The sequence below is a fragment of the Xenopus laevis genome, chromosome 6L (genome assembly GCF_017654675.1).
Source record: "Xenopus laevis strain J_2021 chromosome 6L, Xenopus_laevis_v10.1, whole genome shotgun sequence".
Lineage (NCBI taxonomy): Eukaryota > Metazoa > Chordata > Amphibia > Anura > Pipidae > Xenopus > Xenopus laevis.
The window spans coordinates 162,583,988-162,592,821 of record NC_054381.1 but is presented as its reverse complement, the minus strand read 5'-3'; the positions used below and the strand labels follow the sequence as shown (position 1 = coordinate 162,592,821).

Genomic DNA, 8,834 nt, shown 5'->3' with positions numbered 1-8,834 from the left:
GGCTCTTCTTGTGGAGAGTCTGAAGGGCAGTTACTCCTGTATCAGAACAAATGAACCTGATTGGTTGACTTTGGGTGATAGCGCCACCTGCTGTATGTTGGGCAGCCTACGGGCATCCATGTCTCTATTGCTTGGTTCTTAATTTAATAATTACCGGCTCTATCCGGGTCTCTGTGTGTGAAGAGTTTCATTTTGGATTAATAGTGATTACGGTTAGAATTCCATTATATCTCGCCCAGAGGTGGCCCAGCCAGTGAGGATCATCATTGTAGCAGAAATAGGCCAGAGGTTAAGGGTGGTGGCACACGTGGCTACTTGGGGAGCCCAGCGACAAATCGCCTCTGTTTCGGGCGACTAATCTCCCCAAAATGCCTTTCTTTCTGCTAGAATGTAAATCACCGGCGGGACGGCACTCAGATCACTTTGTTTTCCAAAGTTGCCTCACAAGGAAACTTCAAAAAGCCGAAGCGCTCCGACTGCCATCCCCATGGTGATTTACATTCTAGCCGGCGGGAAGGTATTTTGGGGAGATTAGTCGCTAGAAGAAGAGGCGATTTGTCAATGGGCTCCCCAAGTAGCCACGTGTGCCGCCAGCCTTAGTAGGACAAGAAGTTTTGTGGTGACGTTACTTCCCATAGCTCTCCCTGATACTGATCCAGTAAATCCTTGTCTTGGAACCCATATAAAAGCACTTGCATTTGTGCTGCCCCTCATATAGCAGATTCCTAATTATAATGTCATTAAATAGTGACACGTTCCAACTTAAAGAACAAAACTCTTCCACATGAAGCTGTCAGACTCACCGGACTGCACTTACTGTATTTGACTTCTGCTCCCAGCCACCATATTTGTCAACTAAGCCTCCCTGGAAAAATGATGGAAAATACCTGCCCACTACCACGACCCAGTCCAGGAAAATGGTGGAAGGTGCAGGCGTCTTTCATGCATTACCCAACGTAGGTCTTATTTATTGGTTCCTGGTTTCTGAGTATTCCTAGTTGTTCTTGACCCTGTCTGTCCCCTGATCTGGTCTAGTTCGCTGCCCGTCCTGACCTTTGCCTGTGTATTGACTATTCTTTGGATCCTGATTTTGTCCTGCATTTTGGTGTGTTTGAACTCGCCTGTGACCTCGACTACGGCTCTTGTTCTCTGTTCCTGTACTTCGTGTAGTTCCCTTGCCTGCCGGAGCTCCCTCCCTGGTCCTCATGCTGAGACCTGGCGACACCCGAGTAGCGGGGGCTTCTCCAGAAGTGAAAGGGGCTGTTATAGGCGGAAGACTGAGGCGCGACCGAGACCTTGGGGTTTGTTCTGGGTTTGGGATACCAATCATAACACTCCCATTAAGAAAAATATCTCTGTACAGTGGAAGGTCTTTTTGCCGCCATTAATGTATCGGAAAGTCCTAAGGATTAAAATGTTACCCTTTCAAGAGCCAAGTCTCTAAGGTCTGTCCTGGGGGAACTAATCTTCCCTGAATCAGCAGATCCGGTCTCGTTGGGAGATGGAGAGGTTGGTCTTTCACTAGAAGCAGTAGCTGTGGGAACCAATACCAGGGCCACCTTTGCTTTGTTGTCCTCAATCTTTTTGAGGACTCTCTGGATAATGTTTATTGGTGTGAATAAATAAGCTCTGTTTTATTTCCAATTGATTGAAAAGGCATCTTTCCCTTTGGCCTTGTGATCCTTTGTCCAAGACACATCTCCTCATCTTTAAATTGTGTTTGGAAACCATGAGGTCTATGCAAAACGGACCCCATTTCCTCTGGATCTTGAGGAATATGCAATGATTTTATTCTCCCGTCCCGGGTGTGGACCGACAGCCTTTCTGCCAAGAGATTCTGTTTCCCAGGGATATAGTCTTCTTTCAGATCCCTGAGGTTTCTCTCTGCCAATTCCATCATATGAATGGCCAAGCTCAACAATTCTTCAGATCACATGCCTCCTCGTTTGTTCAGAAACCTTCCACTTGTGACATTGTCTGGCCTTATCGTAACCACCGTTTAATGTATCTGACTTTGAAAGGCAAATAGTCTCATATGAACTACTTTACATTCCCTCCAACTGGAGGATTTTATACTCTTCTCTCGCTCCCACGTTCCTTGTGCTTTGTAGTTCGCTATATGTGCACCCCAATGTTTCTTACTTGTCATCCTCAAGTTACTCAGTTACACACTTCACCATGTTATCTGCAATGTCATCTCCCTGCTACATCATCCTCTGATGTCATCTCTCTTCTACATCATCCTCTGATGTCATCTCCCTACTACATCGTCCTCTGATGTCATCTCCCTACTACATCGTCCTCTGATGTCATCTCCCTTCTACATCATCCTCTGATGTCATCTCCATGCTACATCATCCGCTGATGTCATCTCCCTGCTACATCATTCTCTGATGTCATCTCTCTGCTACATCATCCTCTGATGTCATCTCCCTACTACATCATCCTCTGATGTCATCTCCCTACTACATCATCCTCTGATGTCATCTCCCTACTACATTGTCCTCTGATGTCATCTCCCTACTACATCATCCTCTGAAGTCTGATGCCCCCCTGTAAGGCTGACGGGGGGGACATAAGGGCACCTATGGCTGGATCAATATGGCATCCACTGATATTCTTTCTATAATATCCTGTATTATGCTTCATTGGTTTATAATTATCAGTGTTGCTCTTCATCCATGTTAAAGGAGAACTAAACCCTAAAAATGAATGTGGCTAAAAATGCCATATTTTATATGCTGAACCTATTGCACCAACCTAAAGTTTGTGAATCTGAAATAACGGATGGATTTTTTTTTTTTTAAAAAAGCATGTTTTCCGAAGAATCCCATTTAACCATGTTCAATGACTTCTCATACATATCAGCACTTCAGGTGGGCATCTTCGCAGTACATCATTTTTTTTTGTTGCAGCTGCTTAATGTTTACATACTTTATTATTATTATTATGTTGTGATTTCGAAAGTACTGGTGTGGGATCTATTAGCCGGAAACCTGTTATCCAGGAAGCTGCAAGTTACTGGAAGGCCGTCTCCTATAGACTCCATTTTATCCAAATAATCCAAATCAGAAACTGATTTCCTTTTTCTGTGTAATAATAAAACAGTCGCTTGTACTTGATCCCAACTAAGATATAATTAATCCTTATTGGAAGCAAAAGCAGTGACATATCATGTAGGGGATGTGGTTCATCTCTGTGCTCTATTCTGCAGCTTACGTTTTTATATTGGGATACATTTCCAGCTTTAAGACCCCATCTAAAAACAAATACTCTGTAAGGCTACAAATGTATTGTTATTGTTACTTTTTATTCCTCATCTTTCTATTCAGTCCTCTCTTATTCATATTCCAGTCTCTTATTCATATTCCAGTCTCTTATTCATATTCCAGTCTCTTATTCATATTCCAGTCTCTTATTCACATCAGTAGCATTTGACTCAGTCCATGTGCGACGCAGAGACTTTTGATGTGGCCGATCCCAGAGCTGCTCATTCACCTGCACCTGAGGGGTCTCATTACCGTCAGTGGGAAGGGGCAGTTTTGGTCACATCTTGAATGGCTGAAATACACCGGCAGAGAAATCCTCCTTCACCGTATTTTACCTCCTTCCACTCACAGGATTCTGTCTGTCTGAACGGCAGAAAATTAGGAGTTATTCAGGGGTTAAATTAATAGGTCCTGGGTGACCACCTGGCTGCACAAAGTCACCGGCAATACAGAAAAACAATTACAATTTTGTCTGCACCGTGGGTCACCCATGTCCCCCCTGTAGTTCTGTCACTGGACTAATTAATGGTCTTTATCTAAATCACTGGCTATTGCTTTAAAGCCTAAGAGAATAAAAGAGAAAATATAGTGATCGTAAACCAGTCAGGCTGCTGTGTTATCATTTATATGTAATAGCACCACAATTTAACCCCATTCATGAGAATTCTCTATCATCTCAGCTCATCATTAACCCTGTGTGCTCTCCTTGCTGCCAAGGGCCAGATAAATCAGAAAGTGTCTCTGGTGAGGCCGATAGGCTTCTGCCTAAATGTGTTCCACGAATGAACAAAAGCTTCTGTCTGTATCTGGGAGGCTCCCATTTCAGCCCTAAAGAAACAGATTTATATTTACTGTATAATGAGCCTAAACTACAGCTCCCAGCATGCCATGTAGGAGGCTCTGATGTACTGAAAGAAATACTCAGTGGAAATGTGGCTATTCCTGAGTGGCAGTGTCTGATACTGGGTCCCCGAAAACAAACTGCAAATTAATGGTGATTTTGTGGGGACTTCCGTACTTTGTACAGCTGGGGGTTGCCTATAAATATTGATACAATCCTGTGTGTGTTGATACTGTCAGTGAGTTAATGAGACTAAAATCTGCTCATTTAGTGAATTGTCAAACAAACAGATATTTTACCGATACCCATCTTAAAATGGGAGGTACCTCGGTGCTGGGATTTTTAAACCTGTCCGATTAATATTTACACAATTTTGGCCGAGTTGAAAAATGGGAAGGCCTCACACATAGGCTTATAAGCTACTGACTTGGTCTATCAATTTTCATCACACTGTGTATGGACAACTTAACTGGCACTGTTATGAGATTAGTTTAGGGGTGAGGAGAATAAACAGAAGTTAGAGGGTGTTATATGCTGGGCCCCAAAAAAAGGCAGCACAAGAGGAGGAAAAGTCAGCCTTGTGTTCGCCTACGGCCACACCACCCTGAAAGTGCCCGATCTCGTCTGATCTCGGAAGCCAAGCAGGGTCGGGCCTGGTTAGTACTTGGATGGGAGACCGCCTGGGAATACCAGGTGTCGTAGGCTTTTGCACTTTGCCCTTCTGAGCAGCAGGGGGCAGTCTCCTCCCTGCTTTTTCCTTCCCGCAACAGCCAGACAGCTAGCTGCCTGATAGAGACCCCCACCCCCGTAAGGGAGCCACTCCATACGCTGAACTGTACACCTGCGGGCCTTGGCCAGGACAAGCTTGGCCTCTCAGCAAAATGTCGAGTGGAAAAAAGGCTTTTTTGTGTCTGCCTCAGACACAAAAGGAAAGGGCCTTTTCTCAGGAGGTGAGCAGCAAGCTGGACTCTGGGATGGCGCTGGAAGTGATCTGCCCCTTGGATTTTGCTGGACACTTTGATGCAAGGGCTATCCTGAGCTGACAAGGGCCATGGGAGGGGGGTTTGAAGAGAACAAGCTGTCCAATTGTAGGCAGTGTCATTCGCTGGCGGCGGCCGTAGCAAATAAGGTCCCGTCTTGTATAGAAAAGGGCATGAAGTGGTGGGGGTGGGGAAAGGGCAGTTTGAGCCTTTTCTGCGGTTGCCCCCGGTCAGGCCCGAGCTGGAGTAGGCAGCTGGGATTTGGCCTCCAGTATATGCGGTCCTTAAGAAGGTTATGAGTGAGCTGGAGAGAGGGCAGAGGGGTGTAAGTACAGGGGTGAAAGGGATGGAGGAGCTGAGGTAGGCGGGCCGGCTGTCCAGGCTGGGGTTGTTTATCTTGGGGAAAAGAGCCCTGCATGGGGAGGAGCTGGGCCCCAAGAAGGCAGCACAAGAGGAGGAAAAGTCAGCCTTGTGTTTGCCTACGGCCACACCACCCTGAAAGTGCCCGATCTCGTCTGATCTCGGAAGCCAAGCAGGGTCGGGCCTGGTTAGTACTTGGATGGGAGACCGCCTGGGAATACCAGGTGTCGTAGGCTTTTGCACTTTGCCCTTCTGAGCAGCAGGGGGCAGTCTCCTCCCTGCTTTTTCCTTCCCGCAACAGCCAGACAGCTAGCTGCCTGATAGAGACCCCACCCCCTGTAAGGGAGCCACTCCATACGCTGAACTGTACACCTGCGGGCCTTGGCCAGGACAAGCTTGGCCTCTCAGCAAAATGTCAAGTGGAAAAAAGGCTTTTTTGTGTCTGCCTCAGACACAAAAGGAAAGGGCCTTTTCTCAGGAGGTGAGCAGCAAGCTGGACTCTGGGATGGCGCTGGAAGTGATCTGCCCCTTGGATTTTGCTGGACACTTTGATGCAAGGGCTATCCTGAGCTGACAAGGGCCATGGGAGGGGGGTGTTGAAGAGAACAAGCTGTCCAATTGTAGGCAGTGTCATTCGCTGGCGGCGGCCGTAGCAAATAAGGTCCCGTCTTGTATAGAAAAGGGCATGAAGTGGTGGGGGGTGGGGAAAGGGCAGTTTGAGCCTTTTCTGCGGTTGCCCCCGGTCAGGCCCGAGCTGGGGTAGGCAGCTGGGATTTGGCCTCCAGTATATGCGGTCCTTAAGAAGGTTATGAGTGAGCTGGAGAGAGGGCAGAGGGGTGTAAGTACAGGGGTGAAAGGGATGGAGGAGCTGAGGTAGGCGGGCCGGCTGTCCAGGCTGGGGTTGTTTATCTTGGGGAAAAGAGCCCTGCATGGGGAGGAGCTGGGCCCCAAGAAGGCAGCACAAGAGGAGGAAAAGTCAGCCTTGTGTTCGCCTACGGCCACACCACCCTGAAAGTGCCCGATCTCGTCTGATCTCGGAAGCCAAGCAGGGTCGGGCCTGGTTAGTACTTGGATGGGAGACCGCCTGGGAATACCAGGTGTCGTAGGCTTTTGCACTTTGCCCTTCTGAGCAGCAGGGGGCAGTCTCCTCCCTGCTTTTTCCTTCCCGCAACAGCCAGACAGCTAGCTGCCTGATAGAGACCCCACCCCCTGTAAGGGAGCCACTCCATACGCTGAACTGTACACCTGCGGGCCTTGGCCAGGACAAGCTTGGCCTCTCAGCAAAATGTCGAGTGGAAAAAAGGCTTTTTTGTGTCTGCCTCAGACACAAAAGGAAAGGGCCTTTTCTCAGGAGGTGAGCAGCAAGTGGACTCTGGGATGGCGCTGGAAGTGATCTGCCCCTTGGATTTTGCTGGACACTTTGATGCAAGGGCTATCCTGAGCTGACAAGGGCCATGGGAGGGGGGTTTGAAGAGAACAAGCTGTCCAATTGTAGGCAGTGTCATTCGCTGGCGGCGGCCGTAGCAAATAAGGTCCCGTCTTGTATAGAAAAGGGCATGAAGTGGTGGGGGGTGGGGAAAGGGCAGTTTGAGCCTTTTCTGCGGTTGCCCCCCGGTCAGGCCCGAGCTGGGGTAGGCAGCTGGGATTTGGCCTCCAGTATATGCGGTCCTTAAGAAGGTTATGAGTGAGCTGGAGAGAGGGCAGAGGGGTGTAAGTACAGGGGTGAAAGGGATGGAGGAGCTGAGGTAGGCGGGCCGGCTGTCCAGGGCAGAGGGGTGTAAGTACAGGGGTGAAAGGGATGGAGGAGCTGAGGTAGGCGGGCCGGCTGTCCAGGCTGGGGTTGTTTATCTTGGGGAAAGAGCCCTGCATGGGGAGGAGCTGGGCCCAAGAAGCAGCACAAGAGGAGGAAAGTCAGCCTTGTGTTCGCCTACGGCCACACCACCCTGAAAGTGCCCGATCTCGTCTGATCTCGGAAGCCCAAACAGGGTCGGGCCTGGTTAGTACTTGGATGGGAGACCGCCTGGAATACCAGGTGTCGTAGGCTTTTGCACTTTGCCCTTCTGAGCAGCAGGGGGCAGTCTCCTCCCTGCTTTTTCCTTCCCGCAACAGCCAGACAGCTAGCTGCTGATAGAGACCCCCACCCCCTGTAAGGGAGCCACTCCATACGCTGAACTGTACACCTGCGGGCCTTGGCCAGGACAAGCTTGGCCTCTCAGCAAAATGTCGAGTGGAAAAAGGCTTTTTTGTGTCTGCCTCAGACACAAAAGGAAAGGGCCTTTTCTCAGGAGGTGAGCAGCAAGCTGGACTCTGGATGGCGCTGGAAGTGATCTGCCCCTTGGATTTTGCTGGACACTTTGATGCAAGGGCTATCCTGAGCTGACAAGGGCCATGGGAGGGGCGGGGGGTTTGAAGAGAACAAGCTGTCCAATTGTAGGCAGTGTCATTCGCTGGCGGCGGCCGTAGCAAATAAGGTCCCGTCTGTATAGAAAAGGGCATGAAGTGGTGGGGGGTGGGGAAAGGGCAGTTTGAGCCTTTTCTGCGGTTGCCCCCGGTCAGGCCCGAGCTGGGTAGGCAGCTGGGATTTGGCCTCCAGTATATGCGGTCCTTAAGAAGGTTATGAGTGAGCTGGAGAGAGGGCAGAGGGGTAAGTACAGGGTGAAAGGGATGGAGGAGCTGAGGTAGGCGGGCCGGCTGTCCAGGCTGGGGTTGTTTATCTGGGAAAAGAGCCCTGCATGGGGAGGAGCTGGGCCCCAAGAAGGCAGCACAAGAGGAGGAAAAGTCAGCCTTGTGTTCGCTACGGCCACACCACCTGAAAGTGCCCGATCTCGTCTGATCTCGGAAGCCAAGCAGGGTCGGGCCTGGTTAGTACTTGGATGGGAGACCGCCTGGGAATACCAGTGTCGTAGGCTTTTGCACTTTGCCCTTCTGAGCAGCAGGGGGCAGTCTCCTCCCTGCTTTTTCCTTCCCGCAACAGCCAGACAGCTAGCTGCCTGATAGAGCCCCACCCCCTGTAAGGGAGCCACTCCATACGCTGAACTGTACACCTGCGGGCCTTGGCCAGGACAAGCTTGGCCTCTCAGCAAAATGTCGAGTGGAAAAAAGGCTTTTTTGTGTCTGCCTCAGACACAAAAGGAAAGGGCCTTTTCTCAGGAGGTGAGCAGCAAGCTGGACTCTGGGATGGCGCTGGAAGTGATCTGCCCCTTGGATTTTGCTGGACACTTTGATGCAAGGGCTATCCTGAGCTGACAAGGGCCATGGGAGGGGGTTTGAAGAGAACAAGCTGTCCAATTGTAGGCAGTGTCATTCGCTGGCGGCGGCCGTAGCAAATAAGGTCCCGTCTTGTATAGAAAAGGGCATGAAGTGGTGGGGGGTGGGGAAAGGGCA

At 49.7% G+C, this 8,834-nt stretch overlaps 3 non-coding genes and 2 pseudogenes across 3 annotated transcripts; all 5 read left to right on the top strand.

Annotated features, from left to right (window-relative positions):
• Nucleotides 1-4,696: 4,696 nt before the first annotated feature.
• Nucleotides 4,697-4,815, top strand: LOC121394913. Its single transcript, XR_005962085.1, has one exon. It is a non-coding gene; the product is annotated as a 5S ribosomal RNA (ribosomal RNA).
• Nucleotides 4,816-5,567: 752 nt separating this feature from the next.
• Nucleotides 5,568-5,686, top strand: LOC121394906. Its single transcript, XR_005962084.1, has one exon. It is a non-coding gene; the product is annotated as a 5S ribosomal RNA (ribosomal RNA).
• Nucleotides 5,687-6,440: 754 nt separating this feature from the next.
• LOC121394905 lies at nt 6,441-6,559 on the top strand. Its single transcript, XR_005962083.1, has one exon. It is a non-coding gene; the product is annotated as a 5S ribosomal RNA (ribosomal RNA).
• An 816-nt stretch (nt 6,560-7,375) lies between these two features.
• LOC121394967 lies at nt 7,376-7,494 on the top strand (annotated as a pseudogene).
• A 748-nt stretch (nt 7,495-8,242) lies between these two features.
• On the top strand, nt 8,243-8,359 carry LOC121394971 (annotated as a pseudogene).
• The last annotated feature ends 475 nt before the right edge of the window (nt 8,360-8,834 follow it).